Consider the following 16,931-nt stretch of genomic DNA (forward strand, 5'->3'; position numbering starts at 1 on the left):
CCAGGTTTTCCAGAATCAAGATAGGTGCAGTTAAGGTATTAGACAAATACCTGTTATGCACCTTCTGGAGGGCTCATCTGTGCGGAGAGAGGTGGTCCCCTTTTTATGGGTGGAGATCAGCGTTAGTGGCATTGGGGTTGGTTTGATTAAGGGGGCAGCAAAGATGAAGAGCACAAAGAGGATGAAAGTGGTGGGAATAGGCACAACGGAAAGAACAGGGTCATGAAAGGAACGTCAGCAAAGGCGAAGAGGGAGGGGCAGAGAGCCAGGAGGTTTACTGAGGCATTAACTGAGTCCCACGGCTGGCACTAGCTCTAGACTATGAGCTCACCCGTCCACAGTGATCATGGAGCCTGTGCCACCTAATCCACAGCTTGGCACAGGGTAACTTCTCAGTGTTGCTGACTGAACTAAGGGAGATTTATTGAACAGCATGGGAAGGAGTAGCAGTCCTCAAAATACTGCTTCTAGTGTTTTGTCCATAAAGATGAAGAAAATAACCAGATCTTGCAGCAGCACTGAAAGCTACAACCAACAGGCAATCAAAAGACAGATGAATTGAGATCTGATTATGAGGCAGATATGGCCATTTTGAGGTAACACCCAAGCTACAGCTCCTGGCACAAACCCCAGCTTTGCCTTCTGAGTGCTGGATGTAAGTAAGCAAGCTTGATTCTTCCATCTAGGTTCTTTCCTTAGGTTCAGACACCAAAACATAGGAATAACAAAAGCTGACATTTAATCCACCCCTCTAAATCCCTTGGATATTTATGCACCTTTGTGCATCTTTTATTTCTGTGTGCACTTCCCTTCTCCTTCATACCCTCCATTCTCCCATCCCATGTTTCTGGAGGTAGAGGCTACCAATTCTAGGGAAATGGGGCAGTAAGTGAGTCTTGTGATGTGTATGTTGAGTGGGGGCTGGGGGAAGTGAGTATATGTATGGTACATCTTGGGAAGTTAGTTCTAGGAGTAAAGAATTATTGGGCCAGGTGCAGGGCTCATGCCTGTAATCCCAGAATTTTGGAAGGTCAAGGCAGGCAGATTCCCCTGAGGTCAGGAGCTCGAGAGCAGCCTGGCCAAAATGGTGAAACCCTGTCTCTACTAAAAATACAAAAATCAGCTGCTGTGGTGGCATGCACCTGTAACCCCAGCTACTCAGGAGACTGAGGCAGGAGAATTGCTTAAACCTGGGAGGCGGAGGTTGCAGTAAGCCAAGATCATGCCATTACACTCCAGCCTGGGCGATACAGCGAAACTTCATCTCAGAAAAAAAAAAAAAAAAATATATATATATATATATATATATCTGTGAGAGAGACCCAAAGGACCTTGCAGTAGTTCATACAAGAGATATTCCATTCATTTAGGGAAACAGAGAAATGCAGAAAGGGAGTATGAGAAACCTGCCATGTGGGTAGTGCAACACTTCCTTGGGAAACAGGGAATCAGGCAGGAAGAGTTTAAAAATCAACCTGCTCCAAGCTGTAGATTTGAGAAGAGAAACCAAGCACTGTGGAGACTAAGACCCAGAGCTGCCCACCCCCAAATAGTCTGTGTGATCATACTTTGCCTTGTTTGATATAGAGTAAAGAGAACTGGATTTATAACAACATTTAAAGTGACATTTAAATCATTTAAAACAACATTGGATTTATAACAAAATAATAATGATTCCTTTTTCAAGACAGAGTCTTGCTCTGTCACCCAGGCTATAGTGCAGTGGCACAGTCTCAGGTCACTGCAACCTCTCCCTCCTGGGTTCAAACAATTCTCCTGCCTCAGCCTCCCTAGTAGCTGGAATTACAGGCGCATGGTACCATGCCCGGCTCATTTTTGTATTTTTAGTAGAGAAGGGGTTTCACCATGTTGTTCAGGCTGGTCTCGAACTCCTGCCCTCATGATCTGTCCGCCTCAGCCTCCCAAAGTGCTGGGATTACTGGCGTGAGCCACTACGCCTGGCCCCAGCTATCTTTCTTTTATCAATTTCTGGTTTAATTCTATTGTAGTCTGAGAGCAGACATTGTATGGTTTCTGTTGTTTTAAACTTGCTAAGATATGTGTATGGCCCATAATGTTGTCTGCCATGGTGAATAGAATATATTTTTTACTTTTTAGTATGTGGAAAAAACAGTATAATGAACTATATTTTCATCACTAGGCTTCAACTGTTATCAACACATGGCCAATCTTATTTCATCACTGGTTTCTCTCTTTCTGGCTATTTTAAAGCAAATTTTAGAAATGATATAATTTTATCAATAATTGTTTCAGTATATATTATAATGTGGGCATCATCATTGAGAATGTGATTCTTAGGAATTCAACAAAATTATTCTATACCAAGACCCACTGATACCTTTGCCTTTACCTACCCTTCTCCATGCCCTATACCTTGTCCCAAACTAGATAAAGCTAATTTGTCTCTGTGCACTGAAAGGACTCCAGAGGTTGCTGATATAAATATGCCTTTGGGGAGCTACTTTGGGTGGCCAAGGGGACAGTGTTGCAGTGGGCAGTCTGACTCCAGCTGTCACCACTTGTGAACCATGTAACCTCAGTCAAGGCATTTAACCTCTAGAGCTATATTGCAGTTTTTCTCTTCTGACTAAATGGAGAACATAAAACCCACTTCGCCAAATTGTTGTGAAGCTTAACTAAATAGAAGTGAAAGTCAGGTTAGTTATTATTATCACAGTTTATGCAGCAACAAAATCATATTAGGGAAGTCTTTAGTCCAGGGACTTCTTTTGCATACAGGAAGCCCTGTGTCCAGAAAACCCCGTGAAACCAAAATAACTGGGCACCAATTCCCAGAACAAGGCCAAATTTGGCCCCTGTCAGAGACTGAATCCTGAGCATGGCATGCTAGGCAACCCAAACTGTCCATTGTGAACTGGGCATTATCTAATCCACCGAGTCATAAAATTGGAATGTGCAGCAATACTCAGTATAAAATGGAAACAGTGTTTATAAGATAAGGCCCAAGCTGGTATAAAAGACTCAAGATTGTTGCATAAGCAGGTGACCCACTCTCCCACATTTTTTGCTTCTACTGCTTTACCACCTCTCTCTCAGCCCACACCAGTGGCCTCATGGGGAGTTGCCTAGGACTAGTTGACAGAGGAAGAAAAAGTACAGGCTTGGTTTGCAACCGGTCTGCATGATATAGTCACAAGTGAACAGCTGCTGTTGTACGGCTCCCCTGAAGGGTAAGTCTGAAAGGCAAGGGTGAAAGGAAATCCTCTTAATAGGCAGAATTTTAAGTCATACATCTGTTGTCCACTTACTGCAGAAGGAATGATGCCCTGGGTTATGCAACTATACTGATTTACGATCAAGGGTTAATGGATTAGAGGAGTGGTCACTTACTTGTGAGGAAAAGATTGGAAGAACAGCGACAAGGAAGTCTTCAGGAAGTATGTGAATGAACTCTTCAAAACGGGCACCAAAATATACATATTTGTAACCACTATGAATGCTCACCAAAGGGCATCTACTGAAGAGGCAGCTCCCTGTGGTCTAGTGGAGTGCACAAAACAACCCATGTGTGGCTGAAAGTGACTTCTTTTCCCTAAACACTTTGATGCTTATTACACAAACTGTGACATAGCTCTAGAGGTTAAATGCCTTGTCTGAGGTTACATGGCTCACAATGAGCCCATGAACAAAATGTCCATGGTGGCAGGGGTAGATTTTACATGAGCTCACCAACTTGGATTCCTCTCACCAAGACTAATCTAGCTAATGTCACTGCTGGGTGCTCAATATTCCAACAACAGAGATCAACACTGGAGCCTCATTATGACATCTATCCTTGGGCTGCCAGCCAGCCCCAATGTCTTAGACTGATTATACTGAACACTTTCCATTGTGGAGGAGACAGCAATTTGTCTTCATGGGAATAGACACTTATTCAAGATAAGAGTTTGTCTTCTATGCCCACAGTGCTTCTGCCAGCACCATTTGTGGGCTTAAAGAATGCCTTACTCAACACCTGGGTAACTCACACAAAATTGCCTTTATTAAGGAGAACATTTTATGATGTAGGGCATTCTATAGATGTGACTTGTTACTCATGTCTATAGAATTCACTGGTTTTGCCATGTGCTACACATCACCCCAAATCAGCTGGCTTGATTAAACAGTGGAATGGCCTATGGAGCATTCAGTTACAGTGACAGCTGGGAGGGTAGGGTGCTGCTCCATAGCATGCAGTATATATGCCATACACCAGTGGCCAACACATGGTTATGGTCAAACTGTTTCATAAAACTTTTCTCTGAATCTTTCAGAGGCTTTGCCTTCCTTCTAATTCTTACTAATTCTGTTTCCTTTTTAAAAATTCATCATTGGCTGGGCATGGTGGCTCACACCTGTAATTCCAGCACTTTAGGAGGCTGAGGCCAGTGGATCACCTGAGGTCAGGAGTTCCAAATTACATTTGGAACCAAAAAAGGAACCTGTATAGACAAGACAATCCTAAGCAAAAAGAACAAAGCTGGAGGCATCATGCTACCTGACTTTAAACTATGCTATAAGGCTACAGTAACAAAAACAGCATGGTACTGGTACCAAAACAGAGATATAGATCAATGGAAGAGAACAGAGGCCTCAGAAATAATGCCACATATCTACAACCATCTGATCTTTGACAAACCAGACAAAAACATGCAACAGGGAAAGGAATCCCTATTTAAAAAATGGTGTTGGGAAAACTGGCTAGCCATATGCAGAAAACTGAAACTGAACTCCTTCCTTACACCTTATACAAAAATTAACTCGAAATTGATTAAAGACTTAAATGTAAGACCTAAGACCATAAGAACCCTAGAAGAAAACCTAGGCAATACCATTCAGGATGTAGGCATGAAAAACACTCCATGACTAAAACACCAAAAGCAATGGCAACACAAGCCAAAATTGACAAACGGGATCTAATTAAACTAAAGAGCTTCTGCACAGCAAAAGAAACTATCATCAGAGTGAATAGGCAACCTACAGAATGGGAGGAAATCTTTGCAATCTATCCATCTGACCAAGGGTTAATATCCAAAATCTACAAGGAACTTAAATAAATTTACAAGAAAAAACAACAATCCCATCAAAAGGTGGGCAAAGGATATGAACAAACACTTCTCAAAATAAGACATTTATGTAGCCAACAAACTTATGAAAAAAATCTTATCATCACTGGTCATTAGAGAAATGCAAATCAAAACCACAATGAGATACCATCTCACGCCAGTTAGAAATGGCGATCATTAAAAAGTCAGAAAACAGTAGATGCTGGAGAGGATGTGGAGAAATAGGAACACTTTTACACTGTTGGTGGGAGTGTAAATTAGTTTAACCATTGTGGAAGATGCTGTGGTGATCCCTCAAGGAGCTAGAAATAGAAATACCATTTGACCCAGCAATCCCATTACTGGGTATATACCCAAAGGATTATAAATCATTCTACTATGAAGACACATGCACATGTATGTTTATTCCAGCACTGTTCACAATAGCAGACTTGGAACCAACCCAAATGCCCATCAGTAATAGACTGGATAAAGAAAATGTGGCACATATACACCATGGAATACTATGCAGCCATACAAAGATGAGTTTATGTCCTTTGCAAGGACATGGATGAAGCTGAAAGCCATGATTCTCAGCAAATTAACACAGGAACAGAAAACCAAACAACACATGTTGTCACTCATAAGTGGGAGTTGCACAATGAGAACACATGGACACAGGGAGGGAAATATCACACACTGAGGCCTGTCAGGGGGTGAGGAGCTAGGAGAGGGATAGCTAGGAGAAATACCTAATGTAGATGATGAGTTGATGGGTGCAGCAAACCACCATGGCACATGTATACCTATGTAACAAACCTGCACGTTCTGCACATGTATCCCAGAACTCAAAGTTTAATTTTGAAAAAAAAAAAAAGGAAAACTAAAGGGATGGTTAAAAGAGTCCTGTGGTTTGTTAAAAAAGAAAAGAAAGAAAATTAAAAAGATACCTGGAAAATCCCCAAATACTTGGAGATTAAACAACATGCTTCTAAAGAAAACATGGGCCAAAGAAGAAATCTCAATAGAGATTTTAAAATATTTTTAACTAAATAAAAATGGAAATACAACTTATCAAAATTTGTGGTATACACTGAAAGTAGTACAAAGAGGAAAATGTATAGCTTTGAATTCATGTATTAGAAAAGAAGAAAGAGGTAAAATCAATCATCTAAGCTTCTACTTTTGAAAACTACAACAAAAAGAGAAAATTAAATATAAAGTAAACAGAAAAGATAAAAACTAGAGCAGAAATCAATGAAATTGGGAACATAAGAGCAATAGAGAAAATTAATAAAACCAAAAGCTGGTTCTTTGAAAAGATCAAAAAAATTGATAACCCTCTAGCCAAGCTAAATAAGGAAAAAAGAAAGAGGACACGAATTACTAATATAAAAAATAAAAGAGAGGACATCACTACAGATTCCATGAACAATGAAGGAATGATAAAGGAATATTATGAACAAGACTGTGCCCATAAATGTGTTAACTTAGATCAAATGGACCAATTCCCTGGAAGTCACATTTTCCCAAAACTCACTTAAGAATAAATAGGCCTGTAACACTTAGAGAGATTGAATAAATAATTAATAACTTTCCAAAACAGAAAGCACCAACTCCAGGTGGCTTCACCGATGAATTCTACCAAATATTAGAGGAAAAAAATTACCAATTTTCTACAATCTCTTCCAGAAGGCAGAAGCACAGAGGGAGTATACCTTAACTCATTCTATGAGGTCAGCATCAAGCTAATAAGAAAACTAGACAAAGGCATTATGAGAAAATAAAACTACAGACCAATATCTCTCGTGAACATAGATGCAAAAACTCTCAACAAACATTAGCTAATTGAATCTAACAGTGTATAAAAGGAATTATACACCATGACCAAGTGGGATATATACCAGGTATTCAAGGATTGTTCAACAATCAAAAAATCAGTTAATGTAATCCAACACCAGCTAAAGAAGAAAAAGTACACGATCATACCAATAGATTCAGAAAAAGCATTTGACAAATTCCAACACCCGCTTATGATTAGAAACTCAGCAAACAGAAAAGAGGGGATCTCCCCCAACTTGATAAAGAATATCTACAAAACAGTAAAAACTACATTATATTTAATGGCAAGAAACTCAGAGCTTTTTTAGTAAGATCAGGAACAAGGCAAAGATGTCCCATCACAACAATCCTTTTCAACATTGTATTGGAATAAGACAAGAAACAAATAAAAAACAGTATACAGATTGGAAGAGAAGAAACAAAACACTCTTTGTTTGAAGATGATCTGACTGTCTATGAAGAAAATCTAAAAGAATCAACAAAACGCTTCTGGAACAAGTAAGTGACTGTAGCAAGATTCCAGAATGTAAGGTTAATATGCAAAAGTCAGTAACTTTCCTTTATACCAGCAACAAACTAGTGGAATTTGACATTTCAAACACACAACCATTTAAACACTAATGACGAAACGTGGTAAAAAATAAAGAAAAATAAAGAAATGAAAACACATTACCATTTATGTTAGCACCCCTCAAAATGAAATATTTAGATATAAATCCATCAAATATATATATGATTCATATGAATAGAACTGTAAAACTCTGAAAGATATCAAAGAAAAGCTAAACAATAGGAGAGATATTCCATGTTCATGAATAGGAAGACTCAATATTGTCAAGATGTCAGTTCTTTTCAAATTCACCTATAAATTCAAGGCAATCCAACTCAAAATTCTATAAGTTCTTTTGTGGATATCTACAAGCTAATTCTAAAGTTCATATGGAGAGGCAAAACACTCAGAATAGCCAACTCGATATTGAAGGAGAGGAAGAAAATCAGAAGAGTGACAACCTGGGTTCAAGAGTGATTACAGAGCTATGGTAATAAAGACAGTGTAAGATTAATTTATTTTTTTTAATCTTGGTGGGATTTTGTTTTGTTTTGAAACAGAGTTTCACTCTGTCGCTCAGGCTGGAGTGCAGGGGCACAATCTTGGCTCACTGCAACCTCCACCTCCCAGGTTCAAGCAATTCTCGTGCCTCAGACTCCCAAGTAGCTGGGATTACAGGCCCATACCACCACACATGGCTAGTTTTTATACTTTTAGTAGAGACAGGGCTTCATCATGTTGACCAGGGTGGTCTTGAACTCCTGGCCTCAAGTGATCTGCCCACATTGGCCTCCCAAAGTGGCGGGATTACAGGTGTGACCCACCACGACTGGTCAGTGTGGTATTACCTTAAAAATAGGTTGGGCGTAGTGGCTCACACCTGTAATTCCAGCACTTTGGGAGGCAAGATGGGAGGATCGCTTGAGCCCAAGAGTTCAAGAACAGCCAAGGCTACATAGTGAGACCTCATCTCTACAAAAAAATAGAAAAATTAGCCAGATGTGGTGGTTCATGCTACTCAGGAGGCTAAGGTGAGAGGACAACTTGAGGCCAAGAGGTTAAGGTTGAGGTCGAGGCTGCAGTTAGCTATAAGTGTGCCGCCACACTCCAGCTTGTGTGACAGATTGAGATCCTGTCTCGAAAAAAAAAAGAAAAAGACAAATCAGGCAATGGAACAGAATAGACCCACATAAATATAATGGATCTTTCGCAAAGGAGCAAGGGTATTACAGTGGAACAAAGATGGTCATTTGTTGAAACAAACGATACTGGAACAATTAGTCACATAAAAAAATTCATCTAGACACAGACCTTATGCTCTTCACAGGAATGAACTAAAAATGGATCATAGATCTAAATGTAAAACACAAACTTGTAAGCTCCTAGAAGATAACATAGGAGAAAATCTAGGTGACCTTGGGTGAGCATGGCAATGACTTTTTCAGTACAACAACAAAGACAGATCTATGAAAGAAAGAATTGATACAGGGGACCTCATTAAGATTTTAAAAGTTCTGCTCTGTGAAAAACAATGTCAAAAGAACAAGAAGATAAGCCACAGTTTGGGAGAAAATATTTGCAGAAGACATATGTGATAAAAGACTATCATCCAAAATACACAAAGAAGTCCTAAAGCTCAACAATAAGATAATGAACAACCCAATTAAAAAATGGGAAAATACCTGAATAAACACCACACCAAAAATATATACAAATAAATAGTATGCATATGAAAAGATATTCAACATCATATGTCATGAGGGAATTGCAAATTAAAACAACAATGAGACACTGCTAAACACCTGTTAGAATGATCAAAATTCAGAACACTGACACCACCAAATGCGAGTGAGGATGTGGAGTTAAAGGAACACTCATTCATTCTGGTGGGAATGCAAAATTGTATGGCCACTCCAGAAGGCAGTTTGGCAGTTTCTTGCAAAATGAAACATGCTCTTACCAGATGATCCAGCAATCACACTACTTGGTATTTATCCAAATGAATTGAAAACTTTGTCTACACGAAAACCTGCAAACGAATGCTTATAATGGCTTTACTCATAATTGCCGAAACTTGGAAGCAACCAAAATGTCTCAGTAGGGAATGAATAAATAAACTGTGATACCTCCAGGCAATAGAGTATTATTCACCACTGAAAAGAAATGAGCTATCAAGCCATGAAACAACATGGAGGAAACTTAAATGCATATTACTAAGTGAAAGTAGCCAGGCTGAAAAGGCAACATAAAGTATGATTCCAACTCTTGGAATTCTGGAAAAGGCTTTTTGGAGACTGTAAAAAAGATCAGTAATTGCTAGGGGCTGAGCAAGGAGGGACAGAATAAACAGAACACAGAGGATTTTTAGGGCAGTGAAACTATTCTGTGTGATACTGCAATGATAGATACATGTAATTGTGCACTCGTCCAAACATAGAATGTACAACAGCAGGAGCAGTCCCCAATGTAAACTGTAAAACATTGAGTGGTGATGTAACAATGTAGGTTTATGGGTTGTAACAGATGTACTGCTCTGGTGCAGAATGTCAATAGTTGGGGAGGCTGTGCACATGCAGGGCAGGGGACATATGAGAAATCTCTCTACTTTCTGCTCAGTTTTGATGTGATCCTACAACTGCTCTAAAGATGTGTGTGTGTGTGTGTGTGTGTGTGTGTGTGTGTGTGTGTGAAATAGCTTACAATCAACTAAATGTAATAGATATGAATCTCACTATTGCTAAATTTATTTTCCTTAAATCTGGCCCCAGGATCTTGTCCTTCCTACATAATCCATGTTGGACACTATGAGGCTCTTCATCCTGCGGGGGTATCCAAGATGCTGCTATACAGCCCTGAGAAACAGAGGAATGTCCCTACTCTGCATTCCATCATAGCTGCCTCATTGTCCAGGCCTGTAGTATTTCCAGGTAGGGTACTTTTTGCTTTGAGGTCACGTATGGAGCCCAGGAAACTTTGCTGAGGTTGGGGAGGCCCTACTGGGGTCTCAGCCTCCCTCTGCTCCATACTCACTCATCCTCTTGAGGCTGGGCTACGCTCTCATGCGCACTGATGCACACTGAGAGTAACCACAGCTCACATGCCTTCAGCCCTTGTTCCCTTTCCATTCAATTATGTGTGAGTGCAGGGGGAGGGCCTGATTCTCAAAGGCCTTGCGCCTATGTGGACACCCATCATAATCCTTTCAATGGTGACCTGCACCGTGACAGCAAACAGGCCTCTCTCTCAACACTGTGCTGGTGTTTCCTTCAAGGGAAGTCCAGATGGGAGGGACCACTTAGCTTGGCCACCTGGGAAAACTGGGAGAGGACAAGAGAAGAGTGGCAGGGGGGGCACAAAGTAGAGAAAAACAATTGTTCTCTACTTTTTTAGTAGATAGTAATACCAGGTAAGAATCAGGATGGGCCATAGGGGCTGCTGAACTCCCTCGGCTCCTCCTCCTCTCCCTCCCTGAATCTGAGCTATGTCAGCTCTGTGAGGGTCCTCAACTCAAGGCTAGACTCCTCTACGCTTGTACCCATGGCTCTTGGCTGGGGCCTCTGTTCCTCTTCTTTGGCCTTAAGGTAAAAAAGTTACTTACCTGCTGTCTCCACCACTACACCATGCATTCCTAGGGCCTCAGGTGTTTGGGGAGCTGAATCTGGGCCTGACAGTTGTGTGAGAAAAGCAACCCATCTCTTTCTGCCCAGCACACCATGAGAACCAGGGGGATAAACTCAATCTGCCTCTCTTCACATTTCCTCACCTTGCAGCTGCCCAGGAGGCCTCAGGTGCAGAGGATACAGATGGGCCATTCCCATGGGTATGGCCACTCCCCTCATGAAATTCCCTCTTAACCCGATCTGTGAAATTCCCTATTTCTACTCCTGCCATGCACACCGGAGCAGCAAGAGTCAAGGGGCTGCAGAAGGTGGGTATTCCCAGGCTGCTAAAACTCCAGAGCCTTCCCAAGTGTTCTACAGGCCATAACTTATCTAAACATGGGCACCAGCAGGTGGCTCACCTGAGGCAGCCAGGAGAGTGTGACCCCATCAGAGCTCCAGGTGCACTGAAATCTCAGAACTCACCTGTCCCCACACCAGAGTTACTATGTCTGACATTCCCAATAGCCTCCTGAGTGTTCAGCCTCAGGCCAGCAGCATGGGACACAGTAGATAGACATGTGCATTCTGCCCAAAAGGAGGCTTTTACTTGGATGTTGGGGACCAGCTACACACACTGACTTTGTGGTTATTGAATCCTGGGTCACGGGGGCAAGCTTGAACTGCTCATCCTGTGCTGCCCAACACATTTTTACAGCTGCCACAGGATGCTCTAGGGACAGCTCTCCCACAGTGTCTCCCCAGATTCACCCTCTCCTTTATCTCGTCACTTTTTTTTTCTTTTTTTTATAAACAAATAAAATTCTTTATTTAAATTTCTCTTGTGGGGAAAATATTTTTCTTTAAAGCACACTTAAAAGTAATTTGCATTTACTTCCTGCAAAACATTTCCATTTTACAATTAGCCACACTGGAAGGCTATATCTCTTTATGCATTTATTTTTCTGTTAGAAAAATGTTCCATGGTGCTATCAAACTGATTTTAACCATCATCAAGCCTAACTTTGCCTCCTTTGTCAACATGACTAGAAACATGAATCAGAAACTATTAAGGAATTTTAAGCCCTAGGTTTCAATTATACCTTGCCAATTACGTAGTTAGCTAACAAAAATCACGTCTGATGTAGGATAGCTGTCATCTATTTAACTGCAAATAATCATAGCTTTTTCATTTAAGATTATCCGAACTTATGAAATAAAGGATCCAGTCCCAAGAACTCAATAATACCTTATGTTTTCTTTTGAAGACGTATTTTAAATATTAACGATTTCAGTGCCTGGATGGAAAAATATCAACATTAGCCCAGAGACAATGTGGTCCCTGTTTGGATTGCTGTAGCTGGCATCTACGAGCACTGTTAAAACTCTGACAGGCTCTGTGCTCTTTTTTATTAAATGGCCTCACATCCTGAACACAGGAATGCATTCATTTAAATAAACATTAATCTTTAATGTTGAATTCCAAAAACACAAACACAAATCATAGTTGGTTGTTCTGTGACAATGATCTAGGTACATTATTTCCTCCACATTAAACCTACCTTTCCAGAAGGTGGAACTGTATCTTCAAAAATCCCATTTGAAAAGCATTTTACAGTATTGTATCTAAGTTGCACAGAAGACTCCAGTGATCACTAGGAAATCTACCACAGTCCAGTTTTTCTAATCCAAGAAGGTCCAAACTTCGGGGAATAATGTGCCCCTCTTCTGCCGCTGCTCTGAAAAATTTTCTATCAAAACGAAGCTTACAAGCAGCAGTTATTCCAAGAAGAGAGTTCATTTGTGTATCCCATGTATACTGGCCATGTTTAGGTTTGCCCAACAACTCCCAGACATCCACGATGTTGTTGGGTAAACCACCACATTTGGTAACCTCTTGATCCCTTAGGTTTGTATCTCCTGCAAATATAACTGTTGCTGACTCTGGAGCCTCTTGTATTTTCTTTAAAACTATTTTTAACTGATTCATTCGTTCCTTAGCATGCCCTTTGGTGCTCTCCAAATGGGATGTCATAAGACAAAGCTCATTTCCTGACACATTAACATGCACAAACAAAAGGTTTCTCATCATGTTGGTACTTGGAAAAGGAATAATCTCTTGGCTTTTTAATTTCACTCTTGATTACTTCAACATTATAGCTGTGAAATATCCTTCTTCATGACCTGTAATAATCTCATAATTTTTTGCTCTCTTCTTTAGGTAGCTACAATATGGGGGAATAACTTCCCGTAGAAAGACCACATCTGGGCTGTACAAAACTAAATAGGAACACACCCCTCGAGCCCTCTCTGCCAGATTGTTTAGATCTAATCCATCAATATTCCAGGTAATGAAAGAGAATATGCTGCCATTTTCTTGCTATCTTCAGATGGGCTGATTTTAGAACTGGTGGAATCAGTTGTTTCTTCATTGGTTAGGTCAACATAGATCTTGGGCTCAGCGGTGGTTTCAGGACGGCGTTCCAAGGCCCTCCCCTCCACCGGACGCTCAAAGTAGGAGTTCAGTGCCCTTTCCATCTCCCAGTCGTTCTCGGCCAGGTACCATTGAGCCACAGCGGAATCGCAGTTCGCGACCGAGGCAAACTCCAAGCACAGAAGTCGCCGCTTCTTCACCGCTGGCTCGTCCTCTTCCCCTGCCGCCTCTGTCCCGCCCTCCAGGCAGCTCCCGAGCTCCATTGTTTTGCCCACTCTTTTTTTTCAAGACAGAGTCTCATTCTTGCCCAGGCTGGAGTGCAGTGGCGTGATCTCAGTTCACGGCAACCTCCACCTCCTGGGTTCAAGCGATTCTCCTGCCTCAGCCTCCCCGAGTAGCTGGGATTACAGGCACACACAGGCACACACCACCACACCCAGCTAATTTTTGTATTTTTAGTAGAGATCGGGTTTCACTATGTTGGCCAGGCTGGTCTCAAACCTCTGACCTCCTAATCCCCCTGCCTCAAGCTCCCAAAGTGCTGGGATTACAGGCATGAGCCACCGTGCCCAGCCTATGTCTTCACTCTTATACTCATCTCCAATGATCATGCCTGCACTCAAAATAGAAATGTGGTAGGTTATAAGGCAGTGTTTCTACCCAGCGCATGCACTGCCTCTATGATTTTTCCATGTATGTCTTTCTACCATTTGTGAATTTTTTCTTGGTATGCCTTACTTTTGTTTTTTACCTAAATAAATATCAAATGCCAAAAACAGAAGTACTGTAAGAATAAATACATATCTCACAGTGCTACTTTTTTTCAGTACAGACCTGCCAACATTACAAAGGATGAAGAAGAGAGAATTGAGATTCACATAGGTGGTATTGTAGGCCAGGCAGATCTGGAAGTGGTGATGCCACTTTTGTCCAGAACTCAGTTGCAAGGCCCCAACCCAAGGGCAAGTGACTTGGGAAGTATAGTTTAATTATGTGGCAGGAGCAGAATGCAACTGTTTTGGTGGCCTCTTAGCCAGACTCTGCCTTTCTGTGTAGTGAGAAAAGCATTAGATAAGGCAATAGAGTCGTTCTTTTACTCTCCACTGCTCTCCAGGCCTTGGTGTATGTGGTGCATGGAAAAAGTAAACCAGCCTTGCTCATCTTAGTGGGTATTTTCAGAAACAAACAGCATCAGGATGAAGTTTATTAAAACTGTTGTTAAACTGAACTCTAAAGATGTGTGTTAGTGCAGGGGTGGAGTTCCTAATTGGGGAAGGATCTAGAGCAGCAGGAATTGCTATAAAACAAAAAATATTTTGTTGACTTTCCTTTAGGTAGACATCAAAGTTTCAATCAACATAAGAAAGACATATAATAAAATTTCACGAAAACTGCCATGCATTCAATCAACTTTTTTGGCTTTAGTTAATTTTCTTTATTTTAGTGTGCTTTAATTCTTTGGGGAAAAACACACTGAAAACAAAATAAAAGGAACATACCCTTAAGCTCCTGTCCTTTGAGTTACAAAAATATATCAAAATCCTTGCTTCTGATTGCTTGTATCCCAGTCCCCAGAGTTAACCTTGCCTACAGTTTATAATTGATCATTTCTTAATTTTGCTACTGCTTACAAAGGCACATGGTTGTAAAAACACACTATAATGGTATACTCATATAATGAAATACGAACTAGCTGTAAAAAGAAACGAGCATTCGATATACAAAATTTGGCTCTCAAGGACAATATGATGAATGAAAAAGCCAATCTCAAAAGTCACATGCTGTATTAGTCCATCTATATAACATTCTTTAAATGACAAAATTATAGCTATGGAGAGCAGATAAGTGTTGCCAGGCATTATAGAAGGGGTAGCAGGAGGTAGTTCTTTTTGGTGATGTAATATAATAGTTCTATGTCTTAATCGTGGCCATGCTTATATGAATTTATACATGTAATAAAAGTGCATAGAACCTATATATACAAACATTCAAATGATATTTTATATGCAAATTGGCATATAAAAACTGATGAAATCTGAATAAGCTTTATAACCTAGTTAGTATTGTACCAATGTCAATTTCCAAGTTTTGACATTTATAGTTGTGTATGATTTTATCACTGGGAAGAGTGGGGTGAAAGGCACACAAGCTCTTTCTGTACTATTTTTGAAACTTCCAGAGTGGTGTCAGCAAGGTGAGAAATAGCTAACCCCCATCACCACTCCTCCCAACAAAAGTACAACTAGCAACTACTGAGAAACAACAATACCATCCTGAATTCACCAGAACTTGGGGGAGATGTATAGAAACCCCCTGGGCCCAGAGAAATGAGAAAAGCCACAACTAGTAAAAGAAATGGTTGTTTTAGACTGCACCACCCACTCCCCTAAGCTGGAATAATGCCATTCATGGAAAATTTCCATGGATAGACCTACAGTTTCTGAAGTGGAAGGAGGGAATTGGAGGTGGTTGTTTGATCTGTCTACTGGTCTAGGAGTCTTCATGGAAAACCCACTGTGGTCTTGTTCTGCCAGAAACATTGGGAGTAACAGGAGGGCTGAACCACCCGAGGTGGTCTAAAGACAAAGAGTGGAGAGCTGATCTCAGCAACTACCATGCGGATCTCAGTGGCTGCTCTTTATTCTCATCAGTGGGGCACAACAGTGCTTCACAAGAGCATGTCCACAGGAAGGCCAAATCCCATGTGGCCCGATTTTCTATATAGCCCACATGCTCATGTGGAGCTTCCCCTGACTCAGAAGCAACTGAAAGGTTAGCAATTAAGTTGGTCAAACAGGAAAGAATCTGAGAGCTCATAGACAAAACATATGAAATTATCTATCAGAAGAACAAAAAGAAAAAAGAATTTTAAAAATGAGGAAGGCCTACAGGAATTATGAGACACTATTAAGTGAAATAACATCTGCATAAGAGGAGTTCCCAAAGGAGATAAGAGAGAAAAAGGCCTAGAACACATTTTTAAGGAGATAATGGGTGATAATTTCCCAAATGTGGAAAAAGACAACATCATCCAGATACAGGAAGCTCAGTGGTCACCAATCAAATTCATCCCAAAGAGGAATTTTCCCCAAGGCACATCATAATCACATTCTCGAAAATCAAAGACAAAAGGAGAATACCCAGGGCAGCAAGGAAAAAGGAGAAAAATATATCATATTCAACAGAGCCCCAGCGTGACGTTCAGCAGATTTCTCAACAGAAACCCTGCAGGCTAGGAGACAGTAGGATGGTATATTCAAATTTCTGAAGTAAGGGTGGGGAGGAAACAACCAAGAATACTGTACCCAGAAAAGCTATCCTTCAAACATGATGGCATGACAAAGACTTTCTCAAACAAATAAAAGCTGAGAGAATTTATCAACACTAGACCTGTCTTAACAGAAATGCTAAGGAAGTTCTTCAATCTGAAAGGTAGATGC

The 16,931-nt window shown here is 40.7% G+C and overlaps 1 pseudogene; it reads right to left on the reverse strand.

The window, feature by feature from the left end:
* Window positions 1–12,599: 12,599 nt before the first annotated feature.
* LOC100399494 (tyrosyl-DNA phosphodiesterase 2 pseudogene) lies at window positions 12,600–13,869 on the reverse strand (annotated as a pseudogene).
* Between the last annotated feature and the right edge of the window lie 3,062 nt (window positions 13,870–16,931).

This window comes from Callithrix jacchus, chromosome 14 (genome assembly GCF_049354715.1).
Source record: "Callithrix jacchus isolate 240 chromosome 14, calJac240_pri, whole genome shotgun sequence".
Classification (NCBI taxonomy): domain Eukaryota; kingdom Metazoa; phylum Chordata; class Mammalia; order Primates; family Cebidae; genus Callithrix; species Callithrix jacchus.